The 15,618-nt window shown below is 37.9% G+C and overlaps 1 protein-coding gene across 3 annotated transcripts in view; it reads right to left on the reverse strand.

The window, feature by feature from the left end:
* Window positions 1-12,835, reverse strand: part of ip6k1 (inositol hexakisphosphate kinase 1) — a 43,135-nt gene extending 30,300 nt beyond the window's left edge. The window contains exon 1 of one of the 3 annotated variants that reach the window (XM_088337610.1): window positions 12,536-12,835. The gene's annotated coding sequence lies outside the window, so the exon portion shown is untranslated. Of the gene's footprint in view, window positions 1-12,185; window positions 12,488-12,535 lie in introns of those variants that run through there. The other 2 variants (XM_088337608.1, XM_088337609.1) reach the window with 2 other exon arrangements.
* Between the last annotated feature and the right edge of the window lie 2,783 nt (window positions 12,836-15,618).

Below are 15,618 nucleotides of genomic sequence, written 5' to 3' on the forward strand. Positions count from 1 at the left end.
AGCCATGCCACTGTTTCCTCTCTAGCCACTCAAGTATGGAATCACAAGTACTTCGAAGCAAAACCTCATTGCTAAAAAAGTGTATTCAAGATATTCCTAGTGCAAATGTGCAAGTTAGTATCAAATGTACATGAAATTTAACAATAACCCACGGATTGAATGAAAGCACAATATTTCTATTCACTTCACTTATGCATGCACAGGCTTCAGGAGGGCTCCTTTCATATGCCTAGCCCTTCTCTTCAAGGTATCATGTCACAATTGCATTTAAAGGTGAGTGTCTTTTATGGATCTTGTTAAGCTTTTTCAAATTTTATGTTATCACTATATGATTCTACATTGTCTTTTAAGAATTTTAACAGTCATAATTTTCACACAACTTCCAGTTACCTTAATCTCGAGCGAAAAAGTTATAATCCCCTGACAGAAAAAAAGTAGAAGCTATAAAGTGTTCTCCAGTTTCCGATATAAAGACGTCTTGTAAAATTGAGAAATTCAAATGAAAACCTTTACAGCGTTTGGCTGCCGGTAATTTATTGAGAAAATGTTTCAGATATTTCTCTACCTCAAAGCGTGTCTGCGCTACACTGCATGAAGCAAACAAACAATGCAGGTTTAAAAAACGTCTCAGTTGTTGTCACAATGTTATTTCTTCCCTATATTTTTTAGTGTCTTCAAATGAGAGGTCAACTGAATCTAAAACTATTTTCAGCCATATGTGCGCCCAGATGAGGAGAATGGTGGCTTGCTCGGTCCAATCAGCTTAGGCATGTGTCCAATTAAGTGTCTATTTAGGATTTGCGTGAACCAAGATAAGGCCGATTATCCATTGTGGATGCTGCCTTCATTTTGCATTTCAAAGACCTTTTGACTGGCTTGCAGCCTCAAAGGCATTGTTCCATTTTGTCTTTCAATGACACAGAATGGGATTGATCAGTAAGTGTCATTGCTTCGAAGGGGCACTGTGCATCAAGACGGCTGCAGTTGGAGGAGCTTAGCTGGACTTAAATAGGAGCGTCTGGAAAACAGAGTCCCATCAGCCGAAGAGTTTTTCAACTCGACCTCATTTAGTCAACCCCTTAAGTGTCGGCTAATTAAATTATTTCAACTGTTATGTAATTGAATAAATGGGATGCATCTATTTAATGGCATTGGCGCAGTCCGATAAGCATCATGATTTTCACTGATACCATTACAAGTTTTTAGCATATTCAGGAATCTTGATGCTTTTAAAACTTTCAACATGCAAGTTGATCACAATGCCCTAAAAAAAGGAAAGAGCTATAGAAGCCCAATTCTAGGACAGTTCAAACGCCATCCCAAACCCAAAGAAAAAAAAATGAGTATTCGACATGTCAAAGAAATGCACATACTTGCACGCACATCATGAACAAACTGAAGAGGTTGCAAAAATAAAGGTTCCACATTACGTACAGATTTTGTTTCGAAAAGTAGGTATTGTAGTCTTGGTATTAGTCTTACAAGATCCAGGGTTTAAATATGAACACTATATTAACGAAATTTTAATGTTATAAAAAGAAACACTAAATATGCTTTAGCGGTGCGTCAACATTGCCCTCCACAACATATCACCATCATCGTTACCGTTATCACGTCCCTCTGATAACTTGACTCAACCAGCTAAATTTTATAATGAACAACGGGATGAAGACTATCGAAGAGAAGTTGCTGATGCAACAGCTAACAATAGACGCAATGAAGTAGAGCAGCTTTAGCTTGTCCTCATGAAACCATTAAGGACCATGAAGACCAAACAAATATCAAATCTCACACTGAATGCATGGGCCACAAACTGTAAGAGTAGATACTTATTGGAAAAATAGTCACAGCTAGACATATACCTTTACAGCAGCTGCTTACACAAAATAAGACAGAAACTCGTACACTCAAATCAGCAACATTGTTGCAAAGACACTTTAGGTTAGTCAAAACTTCTGTATGTCATTTTGGCACAAAGTGGGTTTACCTTATCAACAAGAATACTCATACAAGTGAGCTGTGACAAAAACAACAATTTAAAAATATTAATGATAAAAGGAGAGGGATGGGCGCCAACAGGCTGTACTTGCTCAAGACACACTACGAGAAATAGTGCCCCTACAACCCTCGTGGTTAAGGAATCCAACCAACGATAATAATAAACGTGTGCATGGGCACTTAACTCGCACACGCACACACAAAGGATTATTCGGTTGATGTTGACAATTAGGAGAATGCAGTGACTACAATATTGTAATGTTCATCATGAAAGAAAAGCTTACATTAGAGAATACAATTGGGATAGATTATAGGTCATGAGGGATACAGCATAAATATTTCAAGATTTTCTTTTTTATCACTATCTTGATTTCATCACAATTCTGTGATAAAATCTTTATTTGTATTTATTTATTTTTAAAGATTTTTCTGTCTCTGTGAAATAAAAGAGATAAAACATTTGAAGCAAACTATGTATTATGAACAGGTTTCATTTAAGTAGTGCAAACATGCAAATTTGTATCAAATGAGCATAGAATTTAAAAATAACTCCCAAATTGAATAAAAACACATGATATCAAGTCAATAAATAATTGATACCGTACCTCACACTGCATCCACCTATTAAGAGGCTTTCTTTGATAAGCTTAGTCCTTTATTCTAGGTATCACGTCTAAAAACAACTACAGTACAACAACTACAATAATATTGATAATACAGTAAACCTCGGATAAGTCGGACTCGCATAAGTCGGATTCTCGGATAAGTCGGACAAATTGCGTGGAACGTTTGTTCTCTAGGCTTTTCTGTAGTATTACACCTCGCATAAGTCGGATTTTATAAGTCGGATCCTCGCCTAAGTCGGATGGATTTTTCCGTACAATTGACCCTTTTTAATGGTTTTCGCCTCTGATAAGTCGGATCGGTATCAGGTCGCCTAGGACATCTCCCAAATGCTCTAAATTTCAGCCTCCAGTGGCAGTAAGCGATGGAATTTTCCGGGAAGATTTTCACTCCTCACAGATTTTCCGGGAAGATTTTCACCCCTCCCAGATTTTCCGGGAAGATTTCTTGATGTGACGTGGCGTTCCGTGATTGGCAGAGGCTATTCATCAAACTCCTCCTCAGTGTTGAATGATAGCACTCTCAATCACAGCACGCGGTCATAGAACAAAGCCTCGTAATCATAATCCCATTGTTTCTTATTACAGTAGTGCTAGCATTCAAATTGAATTTGTGTGAATTTCTTTGGACTTCCTTGCGGTCTGTGCGGTCTACGGTGTGGCGATGGCCTCAAGTTCTAAAACCAAAGGCAGGAGTCTCAAGACTAGAACGTATGAAGAAAAGCTCGCTATCATTGAATTCCAAGAAAAGAATCAGCACATGAAGCAAAAAGACATCGCGGCGAAGTTTGGAATGAGCCCTCAAACTTTGAGCGACATTCTGAAAAGCAAGAAGAAGATAAAAGATATGTGTGCGACAGATTTTAGAGCTCCGACCGCTAAAAGGCAGAGGGTAAATGATCATCCAGATGTCGACAAAGCACTGATTTTTGTGGTATTTCATTTTACATATACAAGTATGCACTTTTCTAAGAGTTAAATTTCTTCTTAGTTCGAAATTTTGCGACCTCGGATAAGTCGGATCCTCGGATAAGTCGGATGAAAATGACCGGTCCATCTGGATCCGACTTATCCGAGGTTTACTGTACTATCAGGAATGCATCTAATTTTTAGCACCGAAAATTGTGCATTTTCCTTTTAAATACATGTGCATTTCAAATAATGAAAAATTATGAAATGAAACACTACGTTGCGGTACTGAAACCAGGAAAGAGGCAATTATGCTTGTTAGTTTGACTTAATTGTTGTATCAATAACAGAATGAAAGTGTAAATAGATGTGCGTGTACTGTGTGTATAAAATGAAAAGTATAATGGAACACAAAAATAAAGGAAATAAATGAATGAGAAAATATCTGATCTTTGGAAACTCAACAAAGAAAGGGATTTTTTTTTTAAAAACAGCCAATCTAATGACAGTTTTTCAAGATCATGAGTCTTAAAGCGGGGATGTCCAAACTTTTCAAAAAGCAGGCCATATTTAGCTGAAATAGTGCGAGGGCCGACTATTAAGCCAGGCATTTTTGTTAAAAAGCGCTGCTGTATCATAAAAACAGCTTCTAGTTGCTTCAACTTTTCACAGCTTTAGTTTCCAGTTAGCTTTTTGTAGGCAGCATATTTCGTCTGGCAGTGCCTTTAGATATTCTTTGAAAACAGTCACAGTCTATTGGCAAATTAGGCACATGAAGTGGTTTCGGATTTCTGTAAAAAAATAAATAAATAAATAAATAAATAAAAATTCAATTGTCACTTGTCCTGGAAACGACGGCCCTCACAGTCGATGTTCCCTTTCTATTTACAGTCGCCATATCCTAAACGAGGTGGGCTAATATTCTTACAGAAAGCCAATAGCAAAGGGCTACTGCACTGATACGGTGAATAAGTGATCTTTTTTTTTTTGTTACAAATTTATTTTAAACTACATTAACATGACTGGCAGGCCACATATTATCAATTTTAGGACAGAGGACACGGCCAAGTAAAAATAAGATCACAGACCGTAACTGGCCCGCGGGCAGGACTTTGGACATAGCTGTCCTAAAGGATCTAATGTCATATAACCCATCCCTTGGATTGTTATGATTTGTCAAAAGAAAAATTAAGAATGTAATCTCCCCCCCAAAAAAACAATATTATTTTTCTTGATGTTAGCTAATGTCATATAACCGATCCCTTGGATTATTATTAGTCAAACGAAAAATTAAGAATGTAATCCCCCCCTAAACAATATTATTTTTCTTGATGGTAGCTACACTACCATTCACAAGTTTGGAGTCACTTATAAATTCTTCAATTCTGAAGGAAAAGCAGTTTTTATAATAAGGATAACATGAACCGAAAAAGAAATACACCCCTACATTTTTAACGTGGTAAATAACTTTGAGCTGAAAATGTCTGTTTTTTAATAAAATATCCCAATAGGTGTATAGAGGCCACATTCCAACAAGTTCAGAGTGTCCCCTGCCCACTGTCCGAAGTTAGCTGGGATGAGCTCCAGCTCCTTTGCGACAACAACATTTTGAGGGGAAGTCGCGATAAATTTTTCAGTTTCATGAACTCTTCATGATGTTTGTAGAAATTATAAATTATTGACTTGCCCTTAAATGTGATCAATGATGCACCCAGTCACTGATTTAGTCTCGTCGCCCATTTAATAACAAAATAACAAGCGTTATAAACATTCACACAAGAGCTACTGTAAGTCGTAATGCACTGGTCTCGTGCACACATATATTGACTTCAAAGCACAAAACATCCGCATCTGTCACCGCCCCCCTCCCTCGCGTCACGTCTTAAAGGGTCCATGCGAGAACAAAAACAGGAACAAAAGTAACAGACATTATATTATGTAAGATTAAACAAAAAACAAAATCCTAAAAAAATAATAATAATATATCCTTGTGACCCTTGTGGGGATAAGCGGTGCAGATAATGTATGGATGGATGGATGGATGGTTTTATTTTTTTTATATTTTTGTTTTTAATTTACATAACTGTAAATGCAATTTAAAAAAATCCTCACATCTTAGACATGGATAGTTCATTATTAGATATATATTTAAGAACGGGCCATTGGGCACATGAAAAGGTCGCAACGGGCGTCACAAGCCCACGGGCACCGGGTTGGCGACCCACGGTGTAAATGCATATGGCGTCTTCACAGTCATCAATAAATTCAGGTTGTAGTTCATATTTCTAGTCATGTTGTAAGCCATTAATAAATGAAATGATTAGACAAGGTGAGTGTTGGGGAGGGGCGTGCGTTGCTTTCCTGGCTATCATTAGGCCGTGTTCCTCACTGCAGCCATTGGATAACGTCCTGTCATGTTTTAAAGTAGCTAGGAGGATCATTAAAGTGAAGGACGCCTTCCTTTAAGTGACCTGACAGGAAACAGCGATGTTAAGCAGTCCAGGTCTGGAGCAATCCAGGCACCAAACGCATAAAAAAAAAATAGTCTTGAAGACGACAGGGAGGTGAGGGAAAAATGACTAAAACCCTGAACAGGCAGATGCCGATCCCAAATTTTTATTTGCATACAACACCTTCAACTTTCCAATAAAAACAATAACAATCTAGTGTTATCAGGAAACGACGCAGTTCATAAATAATAAATTAAATTAAGTAATTTCAGCAGAAAAATACAATGTCTGAAATCAATAGGGAAGTTAGATGATATTGCTGGAAGACTGTTTTAATTCAGCCCATCTAATATCCACCAAAATTTTTAAAAAATGGGGCTGAAAAATAAACCAGGCAATAAATCTGAAAACCCCCATTTGTAAAATTCTTTAAAAAAAAATACTATAATAATTGTTTGTAGCAACTACCAATTAATCTTTTTGTCCAGCAAAAAAAACAAAGTGACAAACATCTATGTTTGCTTTGAATTGTCCATATTTTAGATGATTATCTGACATGTCTATATTTTCTGACACTAGTAACTGAATCAAAACCCCAAAAATAAATCAGTTAAAGCTATTGTTATTTGCCATAGTTTGAAGTGGCGCGCAAACCATTCCTTTGAATCCAGAGACAAATCCTTCTTAGTTTAACACCAAAATTGTTAAAAAAAAAACTGTTGTGCGTTAAATTACTCAAATCAAGTCCAAGCCTAAATTAAATTCACAAAATGAAACTGAAGGGAATGGCACATAATCTAGCTCAGGGGTGGCCAACCCGCGGCTCTCGAGCCGCATGCGGCTCTTGAACTAGTTTCATGCGGCTCTTTAGGAGCTGTTATAAACTTGTTTAATGCGGCTCTTTCGAAGCTGTAACATGACATGCATCAAGAATGTTTAGCCGGCACTGTAATTTGCCTTCCCTACAGCTAGATGGCACTCCGACAATGAATGTCTGTTTTAGTGACGTAAAACGAGCGACGAGAAAATATTTGTTTGACAAAATGTATTGTAGTCAATTTATGTGAAATTACCTCTTGAAATGGCAGGTAAAAAGGCACAGCCAAACTAAAATATGAAGAAGAACACAGGACGTTTTTGCCAGAATGGGATAGTTTATATTATTTTATTGAACGTAATGGCAAGCCTATCTGCCTTATACGTAACGCGGCATTAGCACATTCAAAGCTTCAAATCTTCAGCGTCAATTCAGCTCACTCCACCCTAACATCGAACAGGAATTTCCAAAAGGGACTGAACTTAGTAAGAAAAAGTTGTTGACTACGAAAAGCAAAGCAGAAAAACAGTTGCATTTCTTTCAAAAAAATTATGAAACTCTGAGACCGTAATGCTTGCTTCGTATCAGTTAGCTTGGAACATAGCACGGGCTAAAAAGCTATACAACGAAAGAGAATTCATTAAAAATGCGTCATTGACGCCTTTGAAATCTTGGCTCCTGTAGACAACAAACTAAAACAGAGCAAATCAGATGTTCAACTGTCTCGCCACAGTATGGAACGAAGAATATCCGATATTAATGCAGCTGTTGAATAACAGTTGCACACTGACCTGCAAACAAACTAACTGCAAGAGCTACGGATGGAGCGCCAGCCATCATCGGATCAATGAACGGGCTTGTGGGACTGTACAAAGCTGATCAAACATTTCCAGACTTTTGGGATTTCCACTGCATCATCCACAGGGAGCAACTCGTGTCTAAATCACTCAAATTTGACAACGTCATGAAACCTGTGATGGAAATCGTCAACTTCATCTGCACACATGCGCTTAACCGGAGGATATTCAGGAATATCATCGCTGAACTGGACCAAGGACTTCCAGGTGACCTGCCGCTGCACTGCACTGTGAGGTGGCTGTCAAAAAGCCAGGTACTATCTCGCTTCTTTGAGCTTTTGGATCCAGTGAAACTGTTCATGGAAGAGAAGGACAAGGACTATCCCAAGCTCTCAGACCTCAAGTCGATAATGGATCTGGAACAGTGCTCACAATGTTAACTGTTGAAAATTATTGATATTATCATGTTGGTGTGGTTATTTTCATCAGATCTAGTCGAGTAGAGATTTGTGTATGCGTGCGTACATGATTAAAAGATGTTTATGTGTATAATGTGGCATTTTTAGTAACAAAGAAAAAAAATAATCAACTCGCCCCCGTTAACAACTATGATGTGGCTCTTTGTAGTAACACAGACGAAAAATTGGCTCTTAGTCGCTGAATGGTTGGCCACCCCTGATCTAGCTCCAGAAGTGAAATTAAGCTTTTATGACTTACAGAACGCGTGCAAGGGTTACTAAAAGCCCCAATGTGTAATATTTGACCACTAGATTGCCCTGTGTTGTCTGGTGCGAGCAAGGGGTAGTCCCACATGGTGGCAAAGTGCTGGAAAAACATGGCCATGACCTAAGTGGGGATTCCACTGTGTAAAACAAATACAAATGTCTCGACCTATGATTTTTCTTCCCGAAATTAACATTGGTATGAAAAGGCATGAATTTTTGCCAAGTACTCAAATCAATGTTTTTTTTTATTGAATAAAAGTTTTTTAGTACCATTAGGAGGCACTAAATATTACACAATGTCCCTTAAACAAAAGTAGGCATGTGCATAAATTTGTGCACCATTGCTGTTTTATTGATTTGAATAACTTTAGCACTAATGATTGGAACAGAAAACTTGTTTGCTAATATTACAGATCCTTGACCTACAAATCATAGACAGGTGAAGCATATTATGATGAATGGTATTTAAGGTGGTCAGTTGCAAGTTTTTTTTTTGCATCTTCTCTAAAGAGTGGAAACATGATCTATAGGCAAAGATTGTTTAGCTTTAGGCGAAGGATACAAAAAGCTAGATCAGAGATTTTAGATGTCAGTTTCTACTTTGAGCAAACATGGTGAGCAAATGGATGGTCACAGGCACAGTTTTAGTGAAGTCTGGATTGATCGGCCAAGAAAAATCTCAGCAAAGACTAAGAGGAATGGTGAAAACAACCAAACCGACCCACAGACGAGCTTCAAAGACCTATAACACTATCTTGCTGCGGATGGCGTCACTGTGCATCATTCAACAATTCAGTGCACTTTGCACAAAGAGATGCCTTCTTGGAGAGTAACGTGGCAGGTGCCTGTTCTGTGAACATGCTACAGAGTCGCTTGAGGTATGCCAAAGCACATTTGGACAAGCCAACTTAATTTTGGAATGAGGTTCCGTAGACTGATGAAACTAAAATTGAGTTATTTGTACACAACAAAGGCGGTATTGGCGGATGAGAAACAGAACATTCCATGACAAACACTTGCTATCCCAGTGTAAAATTTGGCAGTTGTTTTAACATGCCATCATGAAGTACCAGAAGACACGAAAAATGTTCAAGAATCAGTGACAAAGTTTAGGTTGCAGCTGGGCTAGTTAGTTCAGCTTGACAATGATTCTAAACATAAGTCACAGTTATTTGAAAGCCCTCAATCACAAAGTCTCTCAAATGGGTGCACATTACAAAATCCCCTAAAAAGTAACCTACATGAGGCAATTAAAAACTCAAGAAAACCTCAGCAAGCCAAAAATTAAGGATTCTTCTCAGCTTAGACATTCATGCAAAAAAACAAGTGCAACATTCTGGAAGTGCCACCTGAAAGTCAATTTTATTTGTCAATTTATCAAACGGACTTGACAAACCAGAAACCGAAATTCTGTTTCGCACTGTTCTATGCACAGACAACAATTGACAACAATAAAGTGCAAATGCACAGAACAGTCCTGACCTAAAAAAAATACTCATTCCACAAACCTGAATATCATTTGTGGTGTGATTTTAGTTGGGCTGTCTATGATCAAAAACCACTAATCTTGACGGAACTGGAGATGTTTTGTAAAGAAAAATGGTCAAAATGCCTTAATTAATGTAATTTTTCTGTTTAAATTTCCAAATGTATGCACCTCCCTACTTTTAATTATTGGACACTTTCTGTAAATCCTATTTACTTGTATTTACTTCTGAAGTACCACCGTGTTTGTCTTCTGTAAGATACATTTTACCTAAATTGCTGATCTGAACAATGATTTATAAAGAAAAATCTTGAAAATCATCAGGAGTGCCCAAACTTTTTCACAAGATTATTTAATGTCGGACAAAGCGTAGCATGTCCTTTTGTTGCCTGATCACAGCAAGGAAACGCACAAACAGACCCAGCGCCTTTGATAATGCGTATTAGTCAGGGTTAGCAGAATCTCTTGAAATTGTCGCTGGCACATCATTAGAGATGAGATCCACCAAGTTAAATTATATACCTTTATAGAACACACGAAAAAAGCTCAATGAGCTGACACCAAAAATATTAACATGTTATTATTCCTAAAAAAAAAAACGTTGTCACTAAGGCAACAGAACCAAAAAAGTGCTTCTTACAGACTTCATTTTCAAAATATTGTGCCATGGAAGTTATTTTAGTTGTCTTGTTGACATTCTTATACAGCAGGGGTCTTCCAACATTCTTAAAATAGTTTACCAGTGCAGGGTCAGTGTAATTTTCTGTTAAATCTATCTATTAACCCAAATTTAAATAACTAACCTAGTAGTAACTTAGTAATAACATTAAACATTTTATTTAGAAATTCAAAGAAATAAATTACAGTTCATGGACAAAAAATGCATTCAAGTATTGATAATTAATTTTAAAGCAAAATGAGAATCTATTCATGTATTAAACACATGTATGTATTCATTGTTTCATTGATTCATAATACAGGAAATAAAACTAAATTCCAATTAATGGATTTTATAAAACGAATGAGCAAGAAATGTGCTGTTTTTAGCTAGCTATCTGGCTATCTTTTAAGCTTTATAGCTAGCTATCTTCCTACATTTTTTAACTCTTTAGCGAGCTATTTAGCTTGCTTCTTACTTTTTTGCATGCTGTTTAGCTAACATTTTATATATTTTTTGATAAAGCTAAAATTTGGCCTCCTTTCTAGCTAGCTGTCAAGCTCTAGTTTAGCTTTCTAACTGGCCATTTAGTTGGCTTTTTGGTCTTTTACCATGCTGTCTAGCTGCTCCCTTTTAGTTTTACGAGATTACTTTTTTTGCTATCAAGCTACTTTATTTTAGCTATTTAGCAAACCATCTAACTAAGTTGCTATGTCAGAAATTCGGATCAAACTGGATGCAGTTTGCGCTAATTTGTAAAAGGTTGGAGACCCCTGTTATAAAGTATTTGTATTTTCTTTACTTCTCTGCCTTTGTTTGATTCTCCTTGCTTTTTTACCTAAAACAAGTGGTTTTTTTTAATTAAATTATATAGTGCAAGTAGAGTGCATAGTTTTGGGGTACCCTTAAAAAGCTCCAAATTAACAATTTTCTCTATCAAGTATGTGTTAGGAATGCCCAACTGACGATATTTATTTATTTCTGCTTATAACTTAGTTTTATCAGAGGTGTTCTAGCCACAGAGTGCATTAGGCTGGGGCAAAGGTGGGTTGGTGAATGATTTCACGACCGTGCTCATTATTTTATTTTTTTCTAGGATGAAAATGGTCAAATTAAGAAAAGCCAACCCACCCATAAAATGCTTACACGAATCCTAAAAGAGATGAAAGAAGGAGTATTCATAAGACGCAAAAATAATATTTCAGGCATCAGCAAGTAGACCATTTTCAAACTGCAAACACTACCTCCAATTATAAATGAAAAATAAAATTATGTTACTGCTAATATTATTTGCGTGGTGTCTATTGCAATTATAACCTAATCCAAGAGGGGATGGTTCTATTTTTCAATGATAATTATGTTTCCAAACAAAAAGTATTGGATTGGTATCCTGCGTTTACTTGGACCGACTCGATACTATAAATTCCCAGTATTGATCACCAATACCCCCTGGACAGTTTTTATACAGTTGGTGGATTTTGGCCCAGGCTTCGGCTTTACTTTTAAACAAACAGAAAAAAGAGTCATTGCTAAGGAAAGGCAGTCGTCACAGTCATAAAACGACTGCTATTTGTTTTGAATCGTAGCCTCGCGAATAACAAGGTTTTACTATAAATGGTAAAATTTGCAATATTCTCCCGTCTAAAAAGTCCGAATTTTGCTTCATATCTCCTTCACTTGGCATAAAATCACAATTGTTCCCATCCATCAGGCAAAACTTACCTCGCATCCGCATTTTAAATAAACGTCGCTGTCAAGACCAGCCAAGCTTGTTGACCTTAGCCTGGCTACAAGCTAGCTAATAGCCAGATAACATATCGTGTAAAAAGGCAAATTATAAAAAAAAACACAAACAAAATGAAAGTACAGTTATACTCTGGGTATCCTTATTTGATATATGGTTGAGGACGTTGTTTCAGTTTGAGTTGACTTTCTTTCATTTGAGCCCTCAGGATGCTAACGTCAGGCTAAGTGGCTAAAAGCTCAACTGGAGGAGGCGAAACGTCAAAACGTTACGGTAACGTTTTTTTCGCCGTTTGAGCTAGCATAAGCGACGACATGATGTCACTTACCCGATAACCGTCAACGGCAAACGTGTCCGGCGAACTGGGGAACAAGTGTCAGGATGTTCGCCCGTTCAAGCTCCGAGAACGATGCGGGATGGATGAAAAACATCCAGCATCAGGCTAACGTCATGACAGGGAGCTAACGCAGACGTTTTTTTTTGTTAGCTGGTCGTGCATTGATGTGGGAACATTACGCTTCGTATTGCTTGTTTTGTGAGCAGCATGCCGAAAAGCTCAGACGCTGGTTTCTTTTCAGTCAACAACGATTTGTTGTCAGAATAAATGTGATTATCTAGACCGGCTATAATTATATAATTTTGAAAATCAATTTGGATTGTTTTTTTTTTACATTTAGAGTCGTAGACTTTTTTTTGTAAACGAGTCTTTTTACCCCACCTTTTTTCTAAAGAATGTGTTATCTGATTAACCAGTGGTGGACCGTGGATTTCACACCTCGGCATTTAGGACAGCTATAATTAAATAAATCCAACATTAAATGGCTATAAAAGCTTTACGCATACAAAACGTACTAATAATAACCTAATACATTTGCAAGATTCTTTAGGATATAGCCACGATCTGTTTTATCCATTCATGTGTAACGGATGTAATAATAACTTTTGTTTTACAGTGGAACCTCGGTTCTCGACCATAATCCGTTCCAGAACCCTGTTCGAAAACCGATTTGTTTGATCACCGAAATCATTTTTCCCATTAAAAATAATGTAAATTGTTTTAATCCGTTCCAACACCCTGAATGTTTACCTTGAACGTTTAACGTAAACATAAAGCTAAAGCAAGATATCGTAATCTTCCGTACGAAAGATTACGCTAACATGAATGTGTAAAAATAAAAAAATCATGTCGTTTACAAGTCATTTAGCACCCGGGTCTCCACAAAAAGTGGTGAGCGGTACATTGGAAAGGGGGCTGCGTCCCTACACCCTGAATTTTGGGCTCCGTTCCAACACCCTGAATGTTTAACGTAAACATAAAGCTAACCCAGGCTAATCGTACGTCCGCGTTATCGTATTCTTCTGTATGAAAGATTACGCTAACATGAACGTGTAAAAATAAAAAAATCAAGTGGTTTACAAGTCATTTAGCACCCGGGTCTCCACAACAAGTGGTGAGCGATTCATTGGAAAGGGGGCTCCGTTCCAACACCCTGAATGTTGGGCTCCGTTCCAACCCCCTGAATGTTTACCGTACACAAAAAGCTAACCCAGGCTAATCGTACGTTTGCGTTAGCGTAATCTTCCGTGCGAAAGATTACGCTAACATGAACGTACGCACTCATGCATTACCGGCGTTCGAACTCCGATTTTTTGACCGAACAGCGAAGCAAGAATTTCTCGAAATTTTTGGTCGGACTCCGATTCGTTCAAACTGAGAGGCATTCGAAAACCGAGGTTCCACTGTATTGAAATTCCTGCTGAAATATGTTGTATAGTTTTTGTGTAAGTGTCCTGCAATGATGAGTCCAACAGTGCCACCTGCTGGTATGGGGTAAGGTTTGGTTTGGCTTTTGATTTTGGGACCGGAAGGCGGGGGTTGTTGGCAGTCTACAGCTCTCTGCCAATGGTAAGCCACGATCTTTAGGTGCTCCGCAAAAAGTTAATTGTAAACATTAAAACCACAGCTGACAAATCTCTCAACATGCTCAGTAATGTGATTGATGTTGTCAAGCTGTTTGGATTTATTTTCGTTTTGTTTCTGTCGCCATTTATGTTAGTTTTGCCGGACGTTGTACGTTGTACTAAAATGCTAATTCCCCTTATAGTGTTGAAAGCCAATGGAGGTGCTAACAACGTGTTGTGTGACTAATTCATTGCAGGTAAATTGGACCCGTTTTTATACTCGTTATTGTTATCATTTCTATTTTCTCATATATATACAAAAAGGATGATGTTGGTTAAAATTCAGTTTAAAGACAAATATGTTGAATTCATTATAAACGTTTAAAAAAAAAACACTACACGATCTCTTGTTAAAATTATTTTGTTAAAATGTATGTAAAATGTATCGTGATGGTTGATATTCTAAAATGTATCTTATGTAAACTGAAAGAAAACTATTTGATATGTTTGGGCAGTCTACAGCACGCTGCCAACGTGTTGAAAGCCAACGGAGGTGCTAACAACGTGTTGTGTGACTCATTGCAGCAACTGTAATAAAAACCTCATCATCCAGTCCAGCGTGAATGTGGATTTTTGGTGGGACGGGTAGACAGCGGATACACATGCATCCATTATCTGCACCGCTTATCCTCAGTAGGGTCGCGGGGGTGCTGGAGCCCATCCCAGCTATCTTTGGGCAGTGGGCAGGAGACACCCTGAACTGGTTGCCACCCAGTTGCAGGGCACACTGAGACAGACAACTCACTCGCTCATTCACACCTTTGGACAATTTGTACCAGCCAATTCACCTGACCTGCATGTTTTTGGGATGTGGGAGGAAACCAGAGTGCCCGGAGGAAACCCACGCAAACACGGGGAGAACATGAAAACTCTACACAGGAAGGTTTGATACCCTGACCTCAGAACTATGCCGCACACGCGCTAACCACTGCGCCGCCGTGCTGATCTGTTTTGTTTGTACACAAAATCCATTTTCCATTCTTCACCTATTAGTGGACACGTGGTAATGTAAATCTATGTTTCTCTCATGAACGAAAGAAACTCCACATAGATTCCTTTGTTTTTTTTTTGATCCAGCGATTTCATGGTGTCCTTAAAAGGGCTTTGACATTAGCAAACAAATACATTTACTCTTCTCCTTAAGCCATTGTGGGTTGACAAAACCGCTATTAAATCAACATAATAATATATTTGCTGGTGCAGCTCGCAACAGATACAGTTTGCTAGCTCTGTCTAGTGCAATCTATCATTAGCCAATCCTTTTTCTTTGTCCTCTTCAAGTTTTACGGCAGCTGGCGCCATCACTTTGTTGCATTACTGCCCCCAGCAATCATAGTTTGTTGAAACGCTGACGTTTTCTTACACAAGCTAGAAGGCCGGGACATCTCAAACTCAGAATTTGGTTCGAGGAACAGCTTTATAAACAGTTATTTTAAGCTGCAGAACTGA

The sequence above is a fragment of the Urocampus carinirostris genome, chromosome 6 (assembly GCF_059441175.1).
Source record: "Urocampus carinirostris isolate Australia breed hairy pipefish chromosome 6, RoL_Ucar_1.0, whole genome shotgun sequence".
NCBI lineage: Eukaryota > Metazoa > Chordata > Actinopteri > Syngnathiformes > Syngnathidae > Urocampus > Urocampus carinirostris.